Genomic DNA, 15,716 nt, shown 5'->3' with positions numbered 1-15,716 from the left:
AACTTGTACTACAAGTGGTGTAAGAGAATAAAAATAATGAAAAAACTGAAAATATCAACATAGTGTACATACTGTGCCGAAATACTTCTTAATCACGCACGAACCGGAGCATTCTTCCAGCACGTTAGTCGGTTCAGATTAGCTATTTAAAAATGTTTTTTTGGAATTTGCTGAAAAATAAAATCCGTTTAACAGGAAATCTCGTTTGACGAAATGAATTTCTTGTAGAAAAAGAGAGGAAAAAGAATCGAAATATTCGAATCCCGTAAACGATTTCTTTGCGGCATAGTTTTGATTTCGCAGGTTTTTATCTCAGTGCAAGGTTAATCTTTAAAAATTTCGTGACAGTTCTTAAATGCTATATGCCCTTCACATGGACTGTTTGTTATATTAATAAACCATTTATTATTATTATTATTATTATTATTATTATTATTATTATTAATTTCGCCAGAGAAATAAATTCCAAGACTAAACTCTTAAAAGCACTAGCGTCTAAGGCTATCGGCTTTTATTAAAAACTCTACCGCACTTGAGATTCGAACCCACGACCATTGACTTGCTAGTCGAGATTACTCGCCTTCGGCTACTCAGGCGGATAATAAACCATTTAAATCAAATTAAAATTACGAAATCGAACCATCGCCATTTATAAACAAGCAAATTTCATCGAGGGCCCTGACAACTAGCATGATGTCAGCTTACAATTTAGCTGTCAATAAAAACTTTCGTTTGTTTGAAAAACATCGATTGCTATTACATTTAAATAGACGATAGATAGAATATTAGATTTTGGTTAAAAATCGATCAATTTTAATTTAGATCGTTTATTAAGAAAGCAGATCAGTATATACGTTTTAAAAAATCAAGTTTTTTTTTCCAAAATATGTGGATAAAAATTCATGACTCGCATGGAATTTTTGCTTTGAAATATTGTGCTTTTTGCGGAAGAGGCCACATGCATGTTACAAACATGTTTTACCTGCTGATTTGTAATTTCTCAAAATACTTTAACAAATCTCTTAAGAAGGAATTTATCTTCATTTGCGATCGTTTCCGAACACAAATTCTTTAGAGTAGCTTCAAGGAGACATTCGTTAGGTGGTAACAAAGGTGCGAGCGATTTGAAATCTTCCAATGTTTTTACCAAGAAATTAAAAGTTTCGGATGAGTTCCTTTGATGTTGTCTATGAGTCCGTTATTAAATTATGCACTTTCCCGCCCTCTTCTACACGGAAAGTGTAAAACCTATGCATTTTGTCTTTTCCAGACAGATCAAAACAGCGAGCAGAAAACGAGAAGAAACATTTGAATTTGGAAAGGCAGTTTTATAGTCCTCGAATCGCATACGAATAGAAAGAAAAAAGAATGAAAATTTATTATGAAACAAAAACATGTACTTAACACTTGTCCAAATTTTCGAAACACACCTTTTGAAATCGGCAAGCAGTCGAACTCAAACAATTTTCATCCTTTTCACTCGAATTTTTTACTGTATCTTCAAAACAAAATTTTCTTTGCACTCTTCTACAAAAATACACGCGAACTGCACAAAAGTCAATGTCTTCCAAAACTTCTACGTGTGTTTCACTGAATACGCGGAACGTAGATTAAATGATTTTTCTTTTAAATTCAAATATCGACTTGGTTGTGCTGCTTGCTGCGGAAAGCCTTGAGCTGAAGATGTCTCCAGAGAGTGGCGGCTGTGTTGGCAATATTTTTCAGAAATAACTTTGTTTTTTTCGAATACCTAAACGTATGCCTAACCTACCTTAACCTTAATTATTATTATTTCGCAACTTTTCCTTCCATTTAAAAAAAACCAATTGCCAAAAAACTCTACTCCCATATGTGTAGGCGAACAAGATTTCTTACACATGCACGTCTTATATGGAACTATTTGGTTTGCTTAACATAGAAGATTCGTTATAAGGCGAATGTATTATTATTATTATTATAATTTTTGGACTAACGAGATAAATTCTTAGACTAAAAAAAAAAAAAAAGAAGACATTGAGCACTAGCAACACAGACTATCGGCTCTAATTTATACAAATGTGTGCATCAGATAGATATTGGAGGCGAATGTAAATTTCTTACATCGTTCTTAATTTAGATACAAGTTCATCTTCTGTTTGATGAAATTTTACAGTAAATCTTGAACGGCGATGTTGTAACAGAGAATAAATATTAATCAGATACGCGGTTACTTCTTTAAATATGTTAGTGGAATAAAATAAGAGAAAAAAATTTAATTAAACCAAAATATAAATATTTTATTCTCTATAAAGTATGTTACACATTTTTATTTTTTAATTTAATTTAGAAATCTTCTTCCGTAGCTTTTGTATTTCCTGCTATTGTATATGTGTGAGATACCGTAATGATAGAAAAACAAAATATACATGTAATTTGACAAAATTTACCGTTACACAAATGTAAAATTTATAATAACGAACGTTGGCATATAAATAGATGTACATATGTATACATTTTATAAAAATTGCATTGTCATTACATATAAGCACGTATGAGCACAAGCTACAACTTTTATTCATGTCGCAATATTCCTATATGATGACATATTAAAAGCAATAAAACTTAGTAGAAGATAAGACTTCTAACCTGTCTCTCTGTTGCATGTGTGCAAATATGCATTTCAATATTTGAATATGCATGTAATGCGCGCTAAACTATTGCGACGTAAAATCTCACAGAAATTTTGTATGAGATCTACGCCAGCACATTGCAGGTATATGCATACTATATATATATTTAACATTATACATATATATATAATGTATATATATATATATATATGTATACATTATATATAATGCATATATCGTCATAACAATGAGCTTGGTAGAGCGCTTCACTACCTATGCATGTAAGCGAATAGGTGAATGGTTGAGTGGTTTCAGATGTACGAAATGGATGTGTATACCATGTATGTTTTATGCCACGTATTATAAGAGCTAGCAAAAATTCCAAGCCCTATACGCATCGATTGTGTTTAATATGAATTAGGAGATTGTCACGAAGAAAATATTCACCAAATATCTGTTGCAGCCTTAGTCACTCCTCCCTCGGATATACAAGAAATATGTGTACCGTACATGTAACCGCAACTGTCGTACTAAGTGAGGGCATATTTTCAGTTTAAAGCAACCATAGCGGCTTAGTAGTGGTATTACGTAATTCTCTTTTTTTTTTTTTTTTTTTTTTTTTTGCTATCTAAAGAACCAATACTTGATGTTTTGAGATAACTCATATGGCCATTTGTCTTGCGAGGAGAGGAGAGATGCCATTTTTCTCATCTCTTTAGGCAGTAAGTCAGCAATGATGACGGCACTGATTCGTATAAGATTGTGCATCAAGCTGCTGAGATGCGTAGAGCGCAGATGCGCTAAGATAAGTAAATTTCTCTTATTTAATCAAGCACGCTAAGAGCTTAATTCCAAATTGATGAGTCGTACAAGATCACAAATCATAGTATGCCAGTTAACGGGATTCTAATATATTGAAGTTCCAGCGTTTACGTTATAATCTGAAAGCACGGCCACTACATTTGCTAGATTCTTGTTTGTTCGTTAAATTATGTTGATGTTGAAAGTGAGTCTGCAGTCGATCAATACTGTAATGTACCTTACAGATTCTTTTTAAAGAATTTAAGCATGGATATGTGTGTGCATGTTCATTGTTCATAAACGTTTTGTTGCTCTCAAATTAAAACGTCAGTTTCACTTAATGTTGACATTGGCTGCGTAACACAGTTTTATTAAAATTAAATTTTTCCTCTCATTCTTTACAAATATATATATAAGTATATATATGCATATGCACAAATGCGCACACATATATATATATATATATATATATATAAAATATAGTTACATATGAATGCACGCGGATGAGTGGCAGAATTTGTTCACTTTACTTGACATAATTTTGTCTTGTTTTTTATTTTTCTTCCACTTACTTACACTTCTCTCTTAACCATTTCTCACATTTAACCCTTTAAAAGTTTTTCTTTACTTTGTTTTTTTCTTTTATTACTTCGTCTCTAAAAAAAAATAAGTATACTTTTCAAACATTGCTATGGCCTATTAAGTGGGTCTTTATCAATTTTAGTTGATTTTAGTTGCTTCAGCACTGTCAAATGATGAAAAAACAAAGAAAACGAAAAAAAACAAAAAAAAAACAAAACTATGAAACAAATAATGCCTAAGCTCCGTTGACACCCTCACTGCTGCCTTCATGTCATGGTTTGTCAGTTGTCAACTTATCGTTTTCAGTTTTTTCGTCTTTCCATCTTGCTGTTATTTCTTAAGAATTTGTTGCTTTGTTTTTAGTATTTCCCCCTTCGAAACTTAAGACTAGTTGCTGGCTAAAATCCAATAAAAATTGTACTTGTCTGAACCTTAATGTTTCTCCTTAGGCTTTGTTATATTTCACTTCTACAACCACCACTCATATTTAAATTTTCCTTTCTCCCTCTATAGATCTCTCTCATCTTTCATTGTTGCGGTGAATATATCTAAGAAATATATACATATATATATATATATATATATATAGAAAAATTATTACAAAAGTCAAACTGGATATTATTTGCTGCAAGTCCGAAGCCATCAAGCAAAGGAATAGTAAAAATAATAATGCAGAGTGAATTGCAGGCAGATTGCAGCTAAAATCTTACAATTGAAAAGTATGATGTCTTGATATTCAAACTGCTTAGTTTGTTGCAGTATTTCGTTATTGTTGTTTTTAGAGCCGCCGTAGCTATTATTCATAATAATAAATTACATTTTCCATGCCAATGCCTAAAAGTATGCAATTTTTTATATATATATATATTATTTTTTTTTTTTTCTTCAAATTTTTTCGTCTTGCTTGATAGTTTCCTTTTTTTAGTTTATGTTTTCATCCGACAAAGATAATTAACTAAACTGACTTTACGTTCGCTTTGTATAATTTTCAGAAAATTGTTTTTTGTTTTATTTTTATATGAAAATGGCCCGAAATGATATTAAAATAAGTTGTGGGTGTGGCAAAATTTTAAATCGTCCAAAAATGCGATTTTGTATGAATACTTGAAACATTGAAAGTGTTTTTCTCGAACCATCATTTTTCAAAGCAATTTGCAGCATAACTCGAACAACACATTTTTTTGATCGTCTTCAAACAACATTCTTTAGTGAAACGCGGATAAGTTAATTCAAGCGAATTTTTTTCCGTTTCAAATTTGCACCAGTTACGCCGCTACATTTAGTAGGATTTCCGATGGAATAAACTATAGGTCGCCGGTCTTTAAATTGTTGTCGTCAGGCTTTCCCCCGAATTTAGTTAGATCGATGGAATCATTTCTTCATAGTAGATCCTTTAGCCTGCTATTGAATCAATTTCAATTCAATGAGTTTCCTGTTACGTCAAAGATATCTAATAGGTCCACTTGGGGCTAATTCTATTTGCTTTATATATAAATGACATTCTAGAGAACTTCAATTGATTAGATTTGAAGGGTGTTACTTAGTAAATTTCTTGGTATTAACTTTGGGTAAGTGTAGGAGACGACCATTATAAAGAAGGAGTCTGCTCTCAGCAAAGAGGTTTTGTGAAGTTATCAAAGAGGTTTTGTTTTTATAGAAGTAAATCAATATTCATCTAATTATGATTTAATTAAACAGTTTAAAGTCCTTTATAAAAGTCAAAATAATGTTTGCAATCTAATCCATAATACCATAAAAAATTTCTTCCGATGCTTTACTGTATTTATTTTTTTTTTTAATATGACTGTATGACCAATCACTCACGGAATGTTTACCTTAGGTTGACTGGCAGAATGAAGAGACAAAAGCGAAAAAATAGGAACGTAGTGGCTGCAGATTAACAGAAAAAGAAACTCTACCGTATTTGAGATTCGAAGCCAGCGAACTCTGGGTTGATAATCGAGATTCTAACCTATTTGGCTACTCAAGCGGATTACTATTACCAATATCGTACCTAAACTAAATTAATAAATGAAAAAAATCTGGCCCATAATCCGCCATAAAAACTACGTGGAGTAGTTACGCGAAGTTGCCAAACTCCTAGGTTTTGTCTTAGAGATACACTCTCAGTTATGATATATGACTTGATATTGTATATCTGGCTAAACGTGCATATGCTTGTAATTTTTTCCTTTTTTTTTTTTACTATTATTATTAATTTATATATATGTAGCTTTTTTAATTTAAATTATTTTACTTTTATGTTTTGTCAAGTTATAACATCATAGTCAAACTTATAACTGATTTCCTTATACTATCAGGTGAAAAGCTTTTCTTACTTTGCCTTTCTCTATTGGAATTGTTTTTTTTTTTTACAATTCCTAATATATGTATTTCAAAATAGATTATTTATTTTGTTGCGAAAATTCAGATATAAAACTTAAACTCAGTTGCGAGCCGCAGAACAAGTGTGAAAATAGACATGATTCTAAATAATACCATACTATATAATATAAAAATAATTCAATGAGATTTTTCGATGTGTTTAGTTTTAATATAGACTGCTATTAATATTATGAATAGCCTTATTAAAATTATAATGAATAATATATACATTAAATTACTTAAACTAAATTAGTTAACATATTTTTTTTATTAAAAAAAAAAAAAAAAAAAAAAAGGAAAAAAAGACAAAGACATTACTTGCCATTACTATGCTGGATTTATATAAACGCTTGTTTATATAAATTTTTCTCTTTTTTTAATTTTTCTTTGTTTTCTTCACTGCGCCGTTTCTTTGAATTTTTTATGGAATTTACTCTATTGTGTCCGTAGTCTTTTTTTGGTTTTTCTTTGAGAGATTTTTATAAGCCGCCAACAATAGGCTTTTATGGCCATATAACAGAGACAACACCGCTTTTGTTTGAATGAATATAAAATATTTCTTTAGGACACTTTTAAGTACTTAAGTGTTAAATTGTTTGTGAAAATGATTCTTATATCCAAGAATTTTATCTCATAAAACTTGTCTTCAAAGCAATTTAAATAACTTGGAAAAACAAAGCAAAACAGCAGCACAAATATTCATCTGTTACCCAATGAATGTGAAAGAAATCAATTCTTCCAAGATAATTATTTCTGAAACTTCTTCATAGATACCGTGAAATAACAGAATTCGAAGAAGCTCGAAAACTCTTTTTTTTTGACTACCTGTATGTTAAATTTGTAGCGAATGTGTCTATAATGTCATTTTGCATTTACGTTCCGGATGTCCAGCAGTACCCGTTTTATTAAATTCGATCAAATGTCTAGGAACTGAGAGATGGTCTGGTTTCGCATTGACATCATCAATTTTTTAAATAATGTATTCGTAATCGGATAACAGATTGATTACCCATAAATGAAATGGTTACCATTCGATCGCGCAAAATTTCGATTTCTCTCTTTGTTCTTATTCGATACAAACAAAGACTTTCTCTCTCTCTCTCTCTCTCTCTCTCTATCTATTTATCTATCTATCTATCTCTCTCTCAACAAATATTCTTCCAAGACACAACGTAAAAAATATTTTTTGGAAAAACAAAGATGTTGACCTTTGTGTCAAACAAACAGGGCTTGTGGTGGTGGATGGGTACATGGATGTGTTACGATATCCTAACAGCCTAAATAGCCATGATGCGGACTAAGCAAACTTTTAACATCGGCGATAAAGTTCAATATCGTGCCTGGCAGCTCTGTTCGGATCGGTCAGGTGGATGTGTTCTGTTATGCTTTGTTCCAATCAAATGCAATCACCAATAGGTGACCCTCAACAATATCCGATTAAATTGGGGGAAATATTTGCAGCATTGCAAAATTTAATCCTCTGCTCAAAAACCGTTAGCAGCGCTAAACTAGAATTTGTTTTTATCCCATACACATACACATGCACACACACAGACACACACACACAGAGTTACCGCCTTAGCCCGTCAATTCCAGAAATTACTACTTCCGATTAATACATTTTACAATCGATGGTTTATTGTCTGGCCGAACGGGACCTCCATTCGTATGACGGCATCCAAAAAATAAGTCTCTTTATGGAGAAGTGGTGTTTGTGTGAGTAATGTCTTGAATAAATCATATAAAAAGTACTTGGTTTGAAATTTTTGAATTTTTAATTGATCAAAAGAACCGTTAAAGTTAATTGCACACTTTGTGTATTTAGTCCCAACTGTGTTTTATTAATTTAAAAGCAATCTCTCCCTTCTCATGAAAATAAAATTATTATTTAATTGAAATTTTATTATTTGAAGAAATACAGACAAATATCATAATGCGGTTTAGGTGTTTATCTAATTTTGAATTAATAAAATTTATTGCAACATAACAAGCGTGACCCAATTTCTAAATTATGTAAAAATATTCATACAAAATTTGTTGTGTTCGCTATTTTAGCTTTTATTGTACGTATCATTTATTGCATTTCATCTAAAAAATTTAAATTTTTGACAAACTATATAAATGAACGATATCACGAAGTGAAGACTAGAGATATCAAATTTAGTTTATTGCATTCAGGTCTTAAGAGTATGTCCCCTTCAAAAGATAATTTTTTTTACAAAAGTAAGCCTCTATAAGCTATCATTGTAGAGTATTGTCAAAATTTCGCTTCTCGAATACTCGAATATTTTCTTGATCGAACTCGCTGCGAGTTAAACACTGATTAAAGTTGAGTTTTGAACCATTTGCACAAGGTAAAATGCAGTTTGGCAACTCTGCGTGCGTGTTATAGTCGCTTTTTAATTCTTTGCAAGAAATATTTTAATTTCTTAGTGTATTTCTTAGCTTTCTCGTTTTATTTGTGTCTAAAGTGTAAAAATCTTTGAAAGAATAAACTGTGTAATTTAACTTATATGAGATATGAGATCTTTTACGTGAAAAATATATTTTGGTTTTGTGCGGCCAACAAGTAGAGCTTTTTGTAAAAGTCTCTCTTATTTTTCTGCTAATCTTTGTTTACAGTTTACTTTGCTTTCGCTCTTAATGTACAGTGGCAACGACAGTGAGAAATTTGCTTTAATTTGCTGCAAAATTTGTGTCGTGAAATCTTTTATTTTTTTGTTCTTTTCTTTTCTTCATAAGCTCTTTCTATTGTTTTCACTGGACATGGATTGTTTATTTACACTATATCGTGCGATAACAATCCCTAAATCTGAACGATTCATCTTGTCTTGGCTGTGTGATCGTTTTTGCCATGCAAAGTGTGCTGGTATTATCGGCCGTGTTGCTAATGCAGTCCTTGATCCTTCAAAAAGCTTACGATAATCATGTCCTGACTGTAGAAAGCGGTACATTGATTTTTACAAAATCTTCACGCAGACGAGAAATTGTTTCTCAGATTTGAGCAAAAATCTCGGCTCCGTGTGGGAGAAATTTGAAATAATTAAGACTAGATTTGATGAGTGTCGTTATATTGATCACTCATCTTCTTTCCCAGCTGTCAAGGTTATAACTCGTAGCGTAACGTGTTCTGTCACCTAAGTCCGATTCGTTGGCACAAGTTAGCGCTTCCTCAAAGTCTACAAAGAACGTTAGCGTTTCTGATATTATTGAGTCGGTCGGTAGCAAAAAAAGTTACAAATAAGCCGGGAAGTCCTTTTGGCTGTTTCAGTGTGAACGCTGGTCGCCAAACTGGGCACGTCGCTCAAGCTGCTCGCGCAAGTGTGGTTACCCCTTCCTTATATTCTTCCCAACTCAAAACTCCCCATCCGTGAACCCTTCTATTCGCAGTGCAGATGATATTTGCTTAAAGGGAGTTCCTCTCAGAAAGGCGATATTTGTGTCATGACTGGCACCTGACACATCTGTGGACAACATGAAAAGTTATCTGGCAGCGAAAGTCCCGTTTGTCAAAAAAAATTTATCTTCACACCCTTCGTCTCAAGGCACTTTACCTTGATTAAGCTTAGTCAATGTAAATACAATTATGAGCAGTTTAACCGGCTCCGAGTTATTTGCAGAAACCTAAATGATGTCTAACACTTACTCTCATTATCGGACTCATATAGTACATGAATTGATATTGAATCATTTAATGGACCGGATTTCCATCAGCGGATCGCTCCATACATTTTGCAATGGATTGATGTGTGTTTACAACGAACGATAACGTGCGAAAATATCTTAGCCCAGGACATAGAGTAATGCTTTGTAGATGTGTCAGTAGTGAAATTGACCCAACCTGGACGTACCCTAATGGACCCTAAATTAGATAAAGCAGCTAAAGCTAATCAGTCACGATAATGTCAAATTAGACAAATTTTAAATGACTTCGTCAATATTGAGAGAGCATGCGTAGCGGTGACTTGCCTTGCGCTCTCCTCAAAATTCTCGCAATTTTGCAAAACTGACTTTAGAAGAGTCGTGTAAACATCACTTGGTTCAAAGCGTCGCCAATAAATCCCAGAAGTACCACTGTAACGGACCAATGGCTTCATCACAACAATGGAAAACGATTATTGCACAACATGGCACTCATTTAGTTTTATAAAGTTCATTTAAAATACAAAAAAAAAAAAAAAAAAAAAAAAAAAAAATGCGTATAAATTTCGATGCAAAAACCACACAAGTTTTTTTCTACTTGTTAGATACGATAAACTTGCACCTACAAATATTCGACTCAATCCCTACCTTGCTTTTTTTTACATAAATTTTCGTTCTCGTTCTCGTTTTTTTTTGTTTTTTTTTTTTTTTGTTTTTGTTTTCTGTAATGTGTTATATGGCCCACACATGTACTGCATAATTTTTTGGCTCACAATTCAGCTTTAACTAACTTATTTAACTTTACCGTTACATAAGTCGAACAGAGAGGCGAATCAAAGTACGCATAAGATAAATTCTTGTGTTTCGTTATAAAATCCATTAAAGAACTTAAAATAATAATTCGACTCGCTAACAAATAGGATGAATAGGATAGTCCAGCTATAAGCGAACAAATCAATGGTTAAGAGTATTCCCAAATGCACATCTATTTAGGATGGCGAAGCTAAAATAGAAGAAAATATTCATGTTTTTTTTTTTTTTTTTTTTTGCCAGATTACTTTTTCATGTTACATAGGTTACGCTAGAGTGGTAAATATAAGTAATTAATGTGCATGCAGCATAAATTGTTAGATGCTCGTTGAAGAAAAGCTTGCTGGCATGTTGGTAACGTATAAGAAGAAAAGCAAAGTTCGGCAGAATACTCACAATTTTAGGCATTATACAACAGAGCAGAGCAGAGCAGAGCATATATGGTAATGTCAGCCTTAGATGCTTTACGAACAAAATAGGGGAAATATTTATGCACACAATATATTGCTCACTTTAAACAATTCAAGGGAGAAAGCGTAAAGTATAAAGTTGAAAAAAGCGGTTAAATGCTACAAATGGCAGATTTTATGTTGATTTTCCTTTTTAACCATAATGTCACTTCAACTTTGTTTACGAAGCTTACGCTTTAATTTAAGGCTAATATTTATGCACATGCATCCTTCCAAATCCATGCTTATCTCTCTATGGTAAGGCTCGCTTCTCCATCCAAAACGATAATGTCGTAGACAATTTATAGATTTACTGGCAAATAAAAATAAAGGAAACAAACAAAAAAAGGCTAATGCGAAAGCCAGCTTAACCAATTTGCTGATCATTTGACCGTAACTAAGTAATGTCCTTCCAATCGATTGCCAACATTGCAATACATTGATGTACTGTTCGCCTTACAGTAATCACATAGATAGATTCCAGTTCGATGAGATCGATTTAAGTTTAAATTGAAATTCTTTTCAAACTTTTATCTTATATTTTTTACTCGCATTCGCATAAAATAATATTTCCTTGCTTTTACTTAACATAATCTATTACGTAAAGTGATTTTTTTCTGATTTTACATTTTCATTCATCTCATGTTGAGATTAGGTTGATACCTCTGAATTGTGATTGTTTTTAAGAAAGCATAGGCATAGGCATAGGCATAGGCTTTTGTTTATAATTCTCCTTCTGGTTAACTAACATAAGTTTGTTTAAATGTTTAATGATTCGAGGTCTTTTGACTCGAGTAACTTTGCCCTCCGCAAATATACTGCTTATATATATACCCTATAGCTAATGTCATTGTGTGGCATTTTCGTGTTAATCCTCTTTTTTCTGTAAATTGCTGTCAAGCTTTTCGACAATCATCAGCCGCATCATGAATCATTATATGCTTTTACCATTTGTAGAATTCGTCTTGCTGGAAAGTCGGTTCATCGTCGCATTTTATCAAATGTGCGATTTTCGTAACATGGACTTTTTAAATTTGATACGAAAACTTTAGCACAAATTTCTTCTATTTTCATTTTTTTAAACAAATCTATGTTGAACAATAATTTCCAAATGCAAGAAGTTTTCTAAAGTTTTGTAAAATTTCTTCCTCTGGCTCTTCTTCTTGTTTCCAATATCCCCAGCTCGCAAGCAATATTTGCAAAAGTTTTTCTTCGCATGATCTGTGGTATACTTTGCCGAATTGATTTGCAAAAGAAACAAAATACTTCTTTATCTTTCTTGAGGCTTTCAAAAAATGAATAATGCTCAGCTGTGCTTTTAAAACTAATTAATTAACAAAAAAGTATATCGAAATATTGAAAGAGAGGCAATTGTTGCGCTGATTGGTGAGAGTAATGTCGAAATAAAATTTTCTGATCTTTCAGTTGAATCTTTTGAAGTTCCACGTCTTCAAAAATGCCAACAAACCAGAAAAGAAAAGATTCATTCGACTATGGTGAGCCGATGAGTCCTATGTATATTTAGTATGATTTCTATTGTAATTGTCCTATATAGTGCACACCACGAGGCAGTTGTATCATATAGGTAATCGTGTCCAAATCAAAATGAAATAATGGAAGTGAAAGTTATCATCAAGACCGACTGCCAAGAGCTATACAATTTTAAAAGGATGCAATTCGATTAAATTGTGCAAAGGCAGTCGTGTCAAGTTATCGGGCTAAATATTTGAAAGTCCGTGTGTGTAGTTCGTTCACGCGTTAGCAAGCATTCTATTGGTATATGCGTTAGATAGAAAAACGAAAAAAATTCTTTACATCAAAGCACAACATTTCTATAAATTTATTATTTCTGTTTCCTTTTTTTCTTAAATGGCTTGAAAAGAAGTTCCGCAAGCCTACTAGTGTGACATTAAATTCTAATCAAGAAGAACGAACATCAATGATTTTTGCACTAAAAACTGGGCACTGCAACACAAGACACTGCCTCGGTGAGCAAAGTGTATTACAAGTTGTTGTTTAACAAAAATCCGCCCTATTAAGTAGATTTGGCTTCCTCCGACTACGGTGTAGGTCTACTTACACCTTACACCACTTGCGATATGGGGGCACATTAGCACAGCTTGTGCGAATGTATACAGCACCCAGAACGACTTGAACCGATCGCCACTTTTTTATTATAGCGATCGGTTTAGAAAATTATTTTGAATCTAAGCTTGCCTAAGCCGTTTATCATATCTGTCTGCCTTGATCCCTTGTGGTCAATACTTGAGATTTTTTTTTTTTTTTTTTTTGATGAAATTTGCTGTACTGATCTGCTTTGTTCCACAGGCGAACGCTATTGAAAATAGTTGGAATCGGACCACTTTTTCAATTACTTTCGATTTAATGTCTTCTTATGAGTAATTGTGAGGTGAAGTAAAGTATTTAGTGACTTATCGTGGTCCACTATAGTGTGTTTCTTTGTTTTATCCATTTTCTATTTGAGACGAAATGCATAGACTAATGATTCGTTGAACAGAGTCTATTGCGCTTAAGAGAAGAATATGCATGAAGAACTCGATCACTTTTTAGGCTATGTGCCACGTTATCCGGAAATGTAGTTTCAATATTTTTACCAAGAACTAGCAAATATGTTCAGTCCATCTTTATATGAAACAAGGTAAGCAATGTAGCGTTTGCTAACGCTGCTTAATACCTAAAATGTATCGCTTTTGCATAAAATTAAGAACAATGTGTAAATGTATTCGTCTACGCAAAGAATCGATTTACACTAAGCCTCCTTAGGGCTTATTTTCATATCTTTTCTCTTTTCAAAGCTTATATTTATTGATGGCATTTACTAAAATACATTTCTGACGCCTTTATTGTCAAAGATCTTTGAATGATACCGATAATAGCGGCAAATATTGAAAGGCAATCGTTTGAAAATTTTACGAGGGATGGGTGCATGTTAATAAAGCAAAATAAAAGAACTATAGCATAAGAAATTGAATAAATATGACACAAGCAAATCTTTCACAATAATTGATTCGTGAATATAGCAGTTGGAATCCTTTTAGTAAACACATGTGCTAAACAATGCTTATAACAAGTGTACATATGCCACGCAACGCGAGCTATAATGCAAACAAACCATTTATCATATGTGTATGTAATTAAGTGTGGGAATGCTATAGCGATATATATATATATTTGTAAATGTAAATGCGGTCGATTAGGTTGAAGTTTTGCATGGGCCAAGGAAAGGCATCCTTATCGCATATCGTATATCGTATATGAGTGTGTACATGTATAGACGTAATGAGGTTACGCTTCTTGTTTTTTATATCATGTATTTTGTAGGATAACTGTTTACAAATATATTTATGTCTTATTTAGTTAGGATTTCGTTTTAATATAAAATAGCGATCTGTCATGTATTTGAAAATCTACACTATCAACAATGAAATAGCATTATAAAAGCAATAGTAACGGCAACCTAATACCGGCCGCAATACAAACAGCATTCATGCCGAGTATGTGTGATATTGAGCATACATAAGTAGGTTAGTTTGTAAATAGTGGAAGAGATACTATGTGTATAAAACAAACTCATTCATCTGAGTGCATCACTTATAAGCGCATGGGAGCATGTGAGCGAATTTCAAAAAGACTACTTGTTGTTTTTCAAGCACTTATACGCACTTACAAACAAACAAACAAACAAACAAACAAACAAACAAACGTAAATATATTTGATCCTATAAGAAAAAAAAAAAAAAAAATTTATGGTGTTTCACTCTGGTGTTCTCTATACAATTATTTTATATTATACACGCGTACTTATTTTCATACATATGAATGTATGTACATACATATATGTATATATGTATATAAATGCTTTATTGTTCGAATGTGTTGGTTTCAATTTTTCTTTTTTTTTCTTTTTTTTTTTTTCAAAAATGTTGTAACAGATGTTGATATTGTGTTATAAAATTCTGTATTTTGTTGTTTTGTTACAAAACAACAACAACAAAAGAATATATATATAAAAATAAAAATAAACACACAAGCAACAAAAGAAATGAAAAAAAAAACAAAATAAATAAATAAATAATAAAAAAAACAACAACAACAACAACAAATAAAAACAAGCAACAAAATAACAAAAACAACTGCCTACATATTTATTTATATTATTTTAAATACAAATGCATAACATGCACATGCACATAAAATAAAAGTTTCAATTGCAAACTTTTACGAGTGTAAGTTAAACAACAACTGCAAGAACAATATATTTATATATAAACATTGGCATACATTTGTTTTATTGTTTGTCAGTTTAACGGCCTGCCTTGAGGACCCGTTGCCAGTGAAAAGTAAAAGTTTTTTTCTGTTTTCACTGGAATTTCTTTACATATTTTTGCTCAAAATATTTCAATTGAAATATTTAAAA

General features: G+C 32.1%; 1 protein-coding gene across 11 annotated transcripts in view; it reads left to right on the top strand.

Moving 5' to 3' along the window:
• LOC119631478 (palmitoyltransferase app) overlaps positions 1-15,716 on the top strand; it is a 140,589-nt gene that overhangs the window by 77,661 nt on the left and 47,212 nt on the right. The window contains exon 1 of one of the 11 annotated variants that reach the window (XM_038023723.1): positions 15,496-15,525. The exons of the other annotated variants lie outside the window; for them this stretch is intronic. The gene's annotated coding sequence lies outside the window, so the exon portion shown is untranslated. Of the gene's footprint in view, positions 1-15,495; positions 15,526-15,716 lie in introns of those variants that run through there. 11 annotated transcript variants of the gene reach the window in all.

The sequence above is a fragment of the Glossina fuscipes genome, unplaced genomic scaffold (genome assembly GCF_014805625.2).
Source record: "Glossina fuscipes isolate IAEA_lab_2018 unplaced genomic scaffold, Yale_Gfus_2 1, whole genome shotgun sequence".
NCBI classification, from domain to species: Eukaryota; Metazoa; Arthropoda; class Insecta; order Diptera; family Glossinidae; genus Glossina; species Glossina fuscipes.
The sequence above is the reverse complement of the archived record's forward strand: the minus strand, read 5'-3'. Positions and strand labels throughout refer to the sequence as shown.